Genomic DNA, 12,744 nt, shown 5'->3' on the forward strand with positions numbered 1-12,744 from the left:
CGAGCAGAACTTTAAATTTCTCACCCCATGAGCCACCTGAAAGGGGAAGGGAAGGCAGGATCAGCCCCTCGGCCCATCCAGCAGTTTCAGCGCAAATCTTCCTTCCATTTCTCCTTATCCTTGACTTCTTTTTAGACTATTTTCCAGGTTTGGGTGGAGTTTTGAGTTACTTTAGTCACAAAGCTAAATTTGGGGTAGCATGACAGCCATCTATTCTTTCTTGACAGATAAATCAAAGAGGTCAAAAAGGTTCCCTATTCCCACTCTGCAGGATGGTTGTGAAGAAAGGCTGTGGGACCTTCACTGGCCCCATTCCTCAGTACATCCTTTCACACCAGGTGTCTATCAGGGTTTTTCTTTGCAGAGACCATCAGGACCTTCATGTTATCTGGGAACTGGAGTCTTCTCTTTCTCATCAGATGTGCCAGTCCTTATTCTTCTTCCAGGTTTGAACTCTATTCCAGCACCAGGTCTCTGCTAAACAGGGGTCACCAGGAATGTTGGTCACCAGGTCTGTGCCCAACGGGGGTCCCTGTGGATCATCCAACGCGGGTCCTCCCATGGCTGATGGAGCTGGAGCAGTGGCCGAAGCTCTTCCTGCAGTTGGGGCACTCGGGGCTTCCATTACTGGTGGGTCCGTTGGTGGGAGGTCAAGACAGAGCTGTGGGTGAAGCTCTTCCCACACTCCCCACACTTGTGGGGCCTCTCCCTGGTGTGGATGCGACGGTGGGTGCTGAGAGCAGACCTGCTCCTGAAGCTCTTCCCACATTCCCTACATGTGTAGGGCCGTTCCCCAGTGTGGATGTGCTGGTGGGTGAGGAGAGTGGAGCTGTCCCTGAAGCTCTTCCCACATTCCAAGCATTCGTAGGGCCTTTCTCCAGTGTGGATCATTTGGTGGCGGTGCAGGGTGGAGCGGTCCCTGAAGCTCTTCCCACACTCCCCACACGTGTAGGGCCGTTCCCCACTGTGGATGTGCTGGTGCTTGAGGAGGATGGTGCTCGTCCTGAAGTTCTTCCCACATTCCAAGCACCTGAAGGGCTTTTCCCTGTTGGGTGGCTGCTCAGGGACCACCAGCTCGCAGCTCCGCCTCAAGCTCCGGCCGCCTTCCCGGCACACGCTGGCTCTTTCCTCCTCACAGCCCCCTGGGCTGGCTTTGGAGCCCCTCCTGCGGGTGCATCTCCGGCCCTTTTCCTCCCCGCTGCCTTCCTGCGCCGGGGAGCCCTTCAAAACGGCCTCTCCCACCAGGCTCTGCCGGGGGGATTTGTCCTCTGCGCTCTCCGGCCTCACCTCGGGGCCTGGGGCAGGAACCAACAAGGACACGCAGGGGATTTGCCTCCGGCCCACAGGGAAGCCCAAGGACATCCCCCCAACTCCGGCCCCGGCAGGACGGCCACAGAAGACCGACCCAAAGGGGCACTGACTTCCTCCTCACCTGCCTGGGGGGCCCGTGGCATCTTCCTCTTCCTCGCAGCCTCCTCCTCCATCTGCCCAAGCTTTGGGAAGCAGAAATCCTGTTGGGGGGGAAAAACACGTTGCCTTGGGGGTTCCTTCTGCCCAGGTCCAGCTCTAGAACTCACCAGGCATCTTGTGTCCATAAAAACGTCCCAAACACCAACATTCAGCCCAAAATCCCCTCCCAGGAGTTTCCCCTCTCTGCTCTCTGGGGTTAGGGGGGTCCCCCCTGTAATAAATAAGTAGTAGTAGTAAAGTAATTCACTCATCAAATTAGTAGTAGTAAAGTAATTTACTCATTCAATGGTATTGCATTTTATATTTCTATATATATATGTTATTGTAATCAATGTTCTGTTAACGCTGGAGAACTGCAAGCTGCAGAATGGTTAATTAATCTGTCAGTACTACAGGCTGACAGTTCTGCAGCTGCAGTTCTTAAGCTCACAAGACAAATTATTGTGCCTTACAGAATAAGCATTTTGTATCTTGTTTTTCTAAAAGTATATTGTCTAAAAGTGTACGCCTAAAGTAACGAAGGGAAGGACAAGGATCAAAGGGTCAAGTACGAGGACGATAAAGAGGATCCAAGATGGACATCTGGAGGGACCCACACACTAGGCCTCAAGGATGGAGGATTATGGATAGGGAAGTACCTGGCAACTGAAGCGGGCCTGCAAAAGAACCAACCAGAGCCAGACCTGTGAACTTGGATCCAATAGAGGGATAACAAGTGACTATGGGAGGGAATTGATAGGGGTATAAAGGTTATTGTTTTTGCCAACTGCGCTTGTGGGCCATGAGTGGAGCAGGGGTCTCCCCCGGCCGCCCAGCGCGCTGTTTTGCTTATTTGCATTTTATATAAATCTTTAATAAATTTTTGCTGCTATACTTCAGCCTAAGTTTCATTTACCTATAACAATTTTTGGTGCCGTACTGACTCGGATCAGAGTTTCTGGGCAGTAGGACTCCCCTCTGGGGCGGGCGCCCCTCCCTTTCTTTGGATGGTCCTGGAGGGAGTCCTGCAGCACAGACTCTGAGATTCCGACCGAAAAGATTTAGAAAAAGCAAATAAGCAAATAAACCACTGCAGTTCCCCATAATCTCCGTGCACGGGTCCAGATAAAGACTTACTCAGGAGTAGTGAGTAAGTGGGGTTGCTTGTCTGGTCGGGGACCATTCAGTAAGGAACTGAACGAAGACTTACCTGAGGAGGGTAAGTATTTGCGGCCCCTTTCGGTTGGGAGGGGATCCCGGAGTGTGAACAGCTGAGACATCCAGTGGGACGAAGCGATTGTGGGCCTCCTAGTAGTGCAGTTCTTGTATTCCCGTGAGGGAGCGAGTCACAAAAGGAGGGAAGCAAGTGAAGTGTGTGTGGGTGTGTGTGAAGGCATTCTGGAAGATGAGACAGAAGAAAAGTAAATCTTCTGCTCCCATGGGTGGCTGTAAAACAGTTCAGGACAGTCTTAAGACTGAAGAGAAACCTAGGGAGGGAGTTGGAATAGGAGATCCTAAAGAAAAGCTACAGGATACCCCGCAGGATAGGAGAAAGTTTGAAAATGTGCTAGTGGCAAGGCTACCGAGCATACCTCCAGATAGTCCTTTGGGAGTTATGATTAGGTATTGGAATGAATATCCCTCCACAGAAGGAAAGTCGAGAGAAAAGATGGTGCATTATTGTATGGAGGTATGGGGGGGGGGCAGCAAATAAGACAGGATCATTTGTATTGGCCAGTATATGGTTCATTTGAAGACTTGATATGTCGGGCTTTAAATCTGTATATAAATAGCAAAGAGTTGTTTTGTGCAGAAGAAAGCGAGTATGCTAGATTACGGATCAAATCAGATACTAGAAATTATTTGTTTCCTTTAAAGGAAACAAAAAAGCAGAAAAAGAATAACTGGGATCTGGAGGATTTCCAAAGATACTCTCCACCATATATCCCACCCCCTCCACCACCTGCACCCATTCCAGAACCAATGTTTCAGCCCTCTGCCCCAACAGAATCAGTACCCCCTTCATTAGAGAACCTCTCACCCCCCTCACCGGCTGATAGCAGGAGAGTAACGAGAAGCCAAACCAGGGAAAAACAAAAGATGGAAGGTCAGTTATATCCTTTAAGGGAGATTGCAATGGGAGGACAAGATGCTGGGCTAGGGTTAGTTCAGAGGATGTGAGGGAGTTTAAAAAGGAGATGGAGAAATTGTTAGAAGACCCTATAGGAGTATCTGAAAGATCTGACCAGCTTCTAGGGCCAAATATATATACCTGGGATGAGATACAAGCGATTTTAGGAATCTTATTTACAGTAGAAGAATGAGGAATGATTAGAACAGCAGGAATGAGGCACTGGGACCAGACACACCGGCAGGGTCCAGCTGCTGATACTAAATGGCCTCTTCAGAGACCTAACTGGGATAACCAGACGGCGGTTGATAGAGCTCACATGGCTGATTTAAGGACCATCATAGTCCAGGGTATAAGGGAAGCAGTCCATAGAGGACAGAATATAGATAAAGCCTTTAAAGAATATCAGAAAAAAGATGAATCACCTACGGATTGGCTGGAAAGATTAAGAAAAAGCTTTCAGCTTTATTCTGGCTTGGATCCAATGGATGATGTGATGGGGGGAGCTATACTTAAGATGCGGTTTGTGCAGGGATCGTGGGAGGATATTCGGAGGACGTTAGAAAAGAGTGACGATTGGCAGGTTAAGGGTTTGGATGAGTTGCTAAGGGAAGCTCAGAGAGTGTATGTACATAGAGATGAAGAAAAGGAGGAAGAAAGACAAAGGAAAGAAGAAGAGATGCAGAAAAGACAGGAGGAGAGACAGGAGGAATTACAGAAAAGACAGGAAGAAATGCAAAGGAGGCAGACAAAGATTTTGGCGGCGGCTATATGAGAAGGACAGAGGGGAAACAGAAACCAGAGATGAAGGATCCCTCGTGGATCTGATAGATGTGAATTGTCAAAAGGACATGATAGACCAAATCTAAGTGAATTAGACTGTTACTATTGTGGGCAAAAAGGACATATAAAAAGAAACTGCAGAAAAAGACTGCAGGATGAGCAGATTTTTAAAGAAGACTGAAGCTGTCAGGGGCTCTATCTGCTGGGGACACAAAAGAACACAGAGTCCTTGATAAAACTTAAAATAAGTCCCCAGCAACAAGAACTCGAGTTCCTAGTGGACTCGGGGGCAGAAAGATCTACTGTCTGAAAACTACCTTGGGGTTGTATGACCTCCTCTGACACAGTCCAAGTGGTAGGAGCTAAAGGAGAACCTTTTAAAATATCCCTCATTAAAGATGTGGAAATAGAAGCCCAAAATAAATATGCATTAGGAACATTTTTGCTGGTCCCTGAGGTTGAATATAATTTATTAGGGAGAGATTTGATAATAGAGTTGGGAATAAATTTAGAAGTGAAAGAGCAGAAAATACAAGTTAAAATATATTCCCTTACAGCGGAAGATGAAAAAAGAATAAATCCTGAAGTGTGGTATACCCCTGATTCTGTGGGAAAATTAGATATAAAACCATTTGAAGTCTCTATTCGAAATCCAGGGGAGTCAATAAGGGTAAAGCAATATCCTATCCCTCATGAAGGAAGAGCTGGACTTAAGCCCACTGTAGAACGGCTCCTAATGCAGGGATTGCTGGAACCATGTATGTCACCACAGAATACACCCATCTTGCCAGTAAAGAAACCTGATGGGTCTTATCGATTGGTGCAAAATCTGAGAGAAGTAAACAAATGGACGATACTCGGTTCCCAGTAGTGGCCGATCCCTATACTTTATTAAATCAGCTATCCCCTGAACACAAATGGTATAGCGCAATTGATTTGAAGGACGCTTTTTGGGCCTGCCCTCTTAAAGAGGACAGATTATTTTGCTTTTGAATGGGAAGACCCCGACTCTCATAGAAAGCAGCAGCTTAGGTGGACCACCCTGCCTCAGGGATTTACAGAGTCCCCTAACTTATTTGGACAAGCTTTAGAGCAGTTGCTAGAATCTTTTGTACCCCACCAGGGTACTGTTCTAATCCAATACGTAGATGACTTGTTAGTGGCTGGAGAAAAGTCAGAAGCTGTCAGAGACGAAAGCATTCGACTTCTGAATTTTCTAAGTTTAAAAGGCTTGAAAGTGTCAAAGTCTAAGCTGCAATTTACGGAGGAGGAAGTTAAGCATTTAGGACACTGGCTAAGTAGAGGACACAAGAGATTAGACCCCGATCGAGTAAATGGAATTTTGTCATTACCTATGCCCAAAACTAAAAGACAAATTAGGCAACTCTTGGGCTTATTCGGGTACTGCCGACAATGGATTGAAAATTATAGCAGTAAAGTTAAATTTTTATATGAAAAATTGACAAAAGATGGGTTGGTAAAGTGGAGTGACAAAGTCGAGGAACAATTAGAAAAGTTAAAGGAGGATTTGGTGAATGCACCTGTGCTGAGTTTGCCAGATAATCGGAACCTTTCTATCTATTTGTAAATACTGAGAATGGTACGGCCTATGGAGTCTTAACTCAGATGTGGGTCGGACAGAGAAAACCAGTTGGATATTATTCTAAATTATTAGACCCAGTAAGTAGGGAATGGCCAACCTGTCTGCAAGCTACGGTTTTGTTAGTTGAGGAAGCTATAAAAGTAACCTTTGGAGGAGAATTAAAAGTTTTCACCCCTCACAACATAAGGGGAGTGCTGCAGCAGAGAGCTGAGAAATGGCTAACAGATAGTCGGCTGCTAAAGTACGAAAGCATCTTGTTACACTCACCCAAACTGGAGCTAGAAGTGACGAATCTACAAAACCCAGCCCACTTCTTATATGGAGAGCCCAAGGGAGATCTGGTCCATGATTGTCTACAAGTAATAAATCTTCAGACAAAAATTAGGGAAGATTTAGAGGAAGAGGAGTTGAGTGAAGGAGAAAAGTTATACATCGATGGTTCGTCTAGAGTGGTTAATGGAAATCGAAAGTCAGGATACGCAGTAATAGACGGAGTGACTTTTCAAGTCCAGGAGTCCGGACCCTTAGACAAGGCGTGGTCAGATCAGGCTTGTGAATTATATGCGTTGTTGAGAGCATTACAGCTATTAGACAGAAAGGCAGGCACTATATTTACAGATTCTAAGTATGCATTTGGGATAGTTCATACTTTCGGCAAGATATGGGAAGAAAGAGGACTGATTAATACACAAGGTAAGGGACTTATTCATGAAACTCTAATTCGGGAAATTTTAAAAGCCCTGAGAAAACCAAAGCAGATTGCAATTGTGTATGTTAAGGGACACCAAAAGGGACTGAAGGTTACTGTCAGAGGAAATAATTTAGCAGATGAGGAAGCAAAGAGGGCAGCTTTATTAGTGATGGCCAGTTCAGAACAGGAGGACATAGATGTCCCGAAAAGTTTCAGTGAACGGGAGAAAGAGAAACTGCGACAATCTGGAGCAAAAGAAGAAAACAATAAATGGTTATTACCAGATGGTCGTGAAGTACTTCCGAATGGTCTTGCTCAGAAAATAATGAGGAAACTGCATGAGCAGACACACTGGGGAACACAGGCTTTAGTAGATCAATTTGAGAACAAATTTGCCTGTGTGGGAGCTTATGGAATAGCAAAAAGAATTCTTGAAGGATGTTTAACTTGTCAAAAAGTAAATAAAAGACAATTGAGGGAAAAAGTTCAAGGAGGACGAGAACTAGCTAAAAGACCTTTTGAAAAGATACAGGCAGACTTTACTGAATTACCAAAGGTAGGGAGATATCAATATTTATTAGTTTTAGTCGATCATCTTACTCATTTTGTTGAAGCTTTTCCTGTTGCACGGTGTACGGCTAAAACAGTAATCAAAATTTTACTGAAAGAAATTATCCCAAGATATGGTATTGTGGCAGTAGTGGACTCGGACAAGGGAACACACTTTACCTCCAAAATAATTAAAGAAGTAACAGAACTTTTTGGAACCAAGTGGGAATATCATACCCCCTGGCATCCACAAAGTTCTGGTAGAGTAGAAAAAATGAACGGAGAAATAAAGAAGCATTTGACCAAATTAATGATAGAGACAAGAATGAATTGGGTAAAGTGTTTACCCTTAGCCTTGTTACATATTCGAACCTAGCCACGAACAGATACAGGAATTTCTCCTTTTGAAATGATGTATGGAATGCCTTATGATTTTGGGACTCCAACAGAAAATCCAAAACCAGAAGTCCTTTTAAGAGAATACATTGTTGAATTAATGAAAAGGAGAAAAGAATTGAGAAAGAAGGGGATGGTAGCACAGAGACCCCCTTTAGATATGACAATACATAAGTTTCAGCCTGGTGATTGGGTATTAATTAAAACATGGAAAGAATCCTCATTAACCCCTCACTGGGAAGGACCTTTTATCGTTCTCTTAACCACAGACACAGCAGTCCGGACGGCCGAAAGAGGGTGGACTCACGCCTCGCGAGTCAAGGGACCAGTGAATGCTCCCGAGTGGACTGTGACCTCTGCACCCGGAGATCTGCGAATGACAATAAAAAGAATAAGGTCAGTAAATGAATGATTATGAGAATGATATAAAATCCAGTCTGTATCAATTCTTCCAGATACTCCCTGAACAGAAGTTAAGAAGAACACATTATCCACCGTGGGGAGACAAGAGGATTCCTAATCAAACTGGAGGATCTGGGTTGTATAAGATAATTGGGACACCTATTGTATTACCTTTTTGTTGTGAACTAGAAATTGATTTCCCAGAACCTCCTAATCCCCTCGGAATACCTTGTGTTAAACATCCCTATTTCGGGCATTATAGTTGGTTGATTTGTGAATGTATAAAGTGTAATAGACAGTGGCGTTGTGTTTCACTTAAGGGAAATCCACATTGCCCATGTTGTGGAAGGAATAAGACTGAAGACATCGATTGGGGTGGATCTAGCAGAGAACTGTTAGCTAAAGCAGAAGTCCGCAAAATATTTCGTGGGTGGGAATTACTAGTACCCGAGACTTGGGAAATATATGAAGCTGACTGGGAGGCAATATTAGAAAAGTGTCGTTCGAGGTTTTCCTGGAAACTAGGAAAACCAAGCAGGAAGAGATATTTAGAGTTGCAAGGGGTGCTTGACGAGTTTAATAATCATAAGATCTTGTCCTAAATATAAGCAGAGTAAAAATTTAAAAACGAAAGATTAAACACATGGGCAATGTATGCATAAAAATATGGAATAGACTAAGAGACAGTCTGAGACAGTGGAATAGAATAAGAAAAGTGTTAAACATTGAAGTACAATTCACTGACATACTGGAAGCTGCTCAATTAAACGATATTGGTGGAAGCTTAGCTCGATTAGACTTAGAAGCACAAGTTCAGAGACAAGAATTGCTTGATATAACAGAATATCACATAATAGAGTTTATAAAGGAGTTAGAGGGGAAAAGTAAAGAGTTAGGATATGACCCTTTAGTAGTAGAAGATTTCCTCAAGTGGACCCCGATCTGGGAACACGATTCGTGGGAAGGCTGGTATATTACTGATGCCCGAGTGGTAAAGTTTGTCCCCACATTTAGCTTCTACCAGACAAGCACTAATTCTCCTAACTCGCACACCAACGCACAGAACCCTTACCCCCAGTTGGACTGGGTTTAGCGAGTAAATAGCATTCTGAATTCCAATCAGTGGTGAAGAAAAAGAATTAAAAACTATATACACACTCCTGAAGAATATCTCTGCTGCCAAGAAGTGATACCCTGTTGCTCCCTGCAAAGGAGTAGATGAAGGGAAGGCAGAGAGGTAGTTATTTGCCTATAGCTGATACCATTGATGTTAGAGGATTAAATTACTAATGACTAGAATGGCCAAATTCCTTGTCACGATTCTGATACTTGTGAGGACCACGGTGGGAAATTCTCACCAACCATGGAAATGGAGCATTATTCGATTAGATGATATGAAGACTATTAAGGAAAAGATAACCACAGGTGCCCCCAAATTTGAATTAACCAATTGTGACCTGGTAAAGGCAGTGGATTTTGCTTGTAAAACAAAACCTGGAGGGCCCTATAACTTCTGGATCTTACCTTATATTGCTTCCTACTGGTGCCCCAAGTCCAATCCAAGGAAACCCGAGTGCAATTATCCTGGGTATAACTATTGTGGGTACTGGGGCTGTGAAACAGCAGCAACAGCATGGAAATCTAAAGTACCTGATGAATATACCACTGTCCAGTGGGGACCCAAAGTTGTAAAAAGCCTCCCTATGGTTGGGACCTTGAGAATTCAGGAATCCAAATTCCAACTAATTGCAAACACCTGTTGTTAAGCATTAAAAGGCCTGAAGATTCAGGATGGATAACAGGGAGAACCTGGGGAGTAAGATTCTATATAACTGGTAAAGATCCAGGAAGTGAAATAAAAATAATAAAACAATCAATAGCTGTGGCCACTGAATCCCAGAAAATAGGACCCAATATGGAGATGAAAGGAAAATTGAATAAAGGACAATCCTCAATTTCTGCTAAGCCCATAGATCCCAAAAAGCATAATAAGAAAAAGATCTTGTACGAAAAGGAGGACTCCTTGTTGCACTTAGCAGAAGCATCCTATAGGGCCCTTAATCAGACGGAACCAAACATGACTGATTCATGCTGGTTATGTTATGATGTACAGCCCCCTTTTTATGAGGCAGTAGGATTAAATGCTACCTTTAAATTAAGCAAGGAAAACCTTCCTGCACAATGTAAATGGCATGAAAAAGAAATTGGGCTAACCATGTCCCAGGTAAGTGGACATGGGACATGTATTGGAAATGTACCCCCAGACCAATCTGACATATGCAGCTTCACAATAACAAATTCACATCAATTGAGCCATAAGTGGAGTGTACCAAGTACAGGAGGATGGTGGGCTTGTTCGAAAACTGGGCTAAAGCATTGTGTAGAAATATCAGTGATGAATGAGAAATAACAGTGGTACCTCGAATGTTTTACCATCCTAGACAGTCCTTCCTTGAACACTGGGAAACAGATAAACATAAAATCAAGAAGCGGGAGCCAATTACTCTAACCATAGCTATGCTTTTAGGCTTGGGAGCAACAGGGGCAGCTACAGGAATTACATCTCTGGTAAAGCATGATAAAGGCTTAACAGATCTAAGAGCTGCAGTAGATGAAGATTAAGCAAGAATTGAAAAATCCATCTCATATCTTGAGAAATCCCTTAATTTCCTCTCTGAAGTAGTTTTACAAAACAGGAGGGGATTGGATTTGTTGTATTTACAACAAGGAGGACTCTGTGTGGCATTAGGGGAAGAGTGCTGTTTTTATGCCAATCATTCAGGAATCATTCGAGATTCTATGGTTGAATTATGTAATGGACTTGAGCAAAGGAAAAAAGAAAGGGAAATACAAGAAAGTTGGTTTGAATCTTGGTATAATCAATTCCCTTGGCTAACAACTTTACTGACTACCCTGGCAGGGACCTTAATAACGCTACTAGCCGCTACTTTGGCACATGTATTCTTAATAAAGTAATGAAATTCGTCAGAGACAGGGTTGAAAACATACAGCTCATGACTATGAAACAAAATTATGAGAACATGAGTGGCAATACAGAAAAGGGTGGGCAGGCTGATTATGAAAATATGAGCTGTGGCATAAAGGGAGAGCAGTCTTTGTTGAGAGCAGCCAAAGAAGCTGTAGAGAGATTTGATGAGCAAATTTATGAATAAATAAAAAAGGGGGGGAATTGTAATAAATAAGTAGTAGTAGTAAAGTAATTCACTCATCAAATTAGTAGTAGTAAAGTAATTTACTCATTCAATGGTATTGCATTTTATATTTCTATATATATATGTTATTGTAATCAATGTTCTGTTAACGCTGGAGAACTGCAAGCTGCAGAATGGTTAATTAATCTGTCAGTACTACAGGCTGACAGTTCTGCAGCTGCAGTTCTTAAGCTCACAAGACAAATTATTGTGCCTTACAGAATAAGCATTTTGTATCTTGTTTTTCTAAAAGTATATTGTCTAAAAGTGTACGCCTAAAGTAACGAAGGGAAGGACAAAGATCAAAGGGTCAAGTACGAGGACGATAAAGAGGATCCAAGATGGACATCTGGAGGGACCCACACACTAGGCCTCAAGGAGGGAGGATTATGGATAGGGAAGTACCTGGCAACTGAAGCGGGCCTGCAAAAGAACCAACCAGAACCAGACCTGTGAACTCGGATCCAATAGAGGGATAACAAGTGACTATGGGAGGGAATTGATAGGGGTATAAAGGTTATTGTTTTTGCCAACTGCGCTTGCAGGCCGTGAGTGGAGCAGGTGTCTCCCCCAGCCGCCCAGCGCGCTGTTTTGCTTATTTGCATTTTATATAAATCTTTAATAAATTTTTGCTGCTATATTTCAGCCTAAGTTTCATTTACCTATAACACCCCTGTCTGCCCTGATGGCACTTCTGCCTGCACTGGGGGTCCCCCTTCTCCGGGCTGCCGGGGATCCCGCGGCTCCGGGGGGTTCCCACTCTCCGGGGTCCCCTTTAGTGTTGCCAGGGGGGTCCCAGGGCTCACTTCTCCCCACTCTGCCTCCCGGGGCCGGCCGGCCCTCCTCTCTCGGCTCCCACCCTCGCAAACCTCTTGGCGCTCTCGGCTCCCACCCCGCCTCAAGGCCCCCCCTCGTCTCCACACTCCAAGGCCTTCCCCCTCTCCGGGATCACCGCTTAAGGGGCCCGGCGCTCCCTCTCTGCTCCCCCCCCTCCAGCATTCCGGGGGTCCCCCAGCTCCGGGATCGCCCCTCTCCGCTCTCCCCACTCCTCGGCTACCGGGGTTCCCCCCCGGCTCTCACGGGGGCCCCCAAACCGCTCTCGCCCCCCCCGCCATTGCCCAGCCACCGCCAGGACCTTTCGGCTGCTCTTCTTTGTGCTCCCGCTCGGCTCCTCCCTCGGCTGGGCCGCCGCTTTTGGCGGGTTTCCTCCTCCGGGATCCGCCCCCTGCAGCCCTTCCCCCCTGGACCAGCCCCCTTGGGCCCCCCTTGCCCCCCCCTTGCCCCCAAGCCATGGCCTCCCGCGGCAGGAGCAGGGCTGGAGCTGGGGCAGGTCGGGATGGGGCAGCGCTGGGCTCTTGGCCGCTCCCGCCCGCACTCGGCCCCCGCCGCAGCCCCCACGGCCGGGACAGCGCGGGGGGGCCCGGCCTGGGCGCCCCCCCCTCCCCCCTGCCCAAATTGCCGTCCCGGGGGGCGCTGGGGGCGAGGGGGGGGCGCCGGTGGGCTCGAGGTGGGGAGCGCTGGGCGCTGC

General features: G+C 45.5%; 1 pseudogene; it reads right to left on the reverse strand.

Annotated features, from left to right (window-relative positions):
• LOC127461657 (zinc finger protein 729-like) overlaps positions 1 to 12,418 on the reverse strand; it is a 258,708-nt pseudogene extending 246,290 nt beyond the window's left edge.
• Positions 12,419 to 12,744: the final 326 nt, after the last annotated feature.

This window comes from Manacus candei, unplaced genomic scaffold, assembly GCF_025592945.1.
Source record: "Manacus candei isolate 608988 ecotype Guabito, Panama unplaced genomic scaffold, ASM2559294v1 h1tg000110l, whole genome shotgun sequence".
NCBI lineage: Eukaryota > Metazoa > Chordata > Aves > Passeriformes > Pipridae > Manacus > Manacus candei.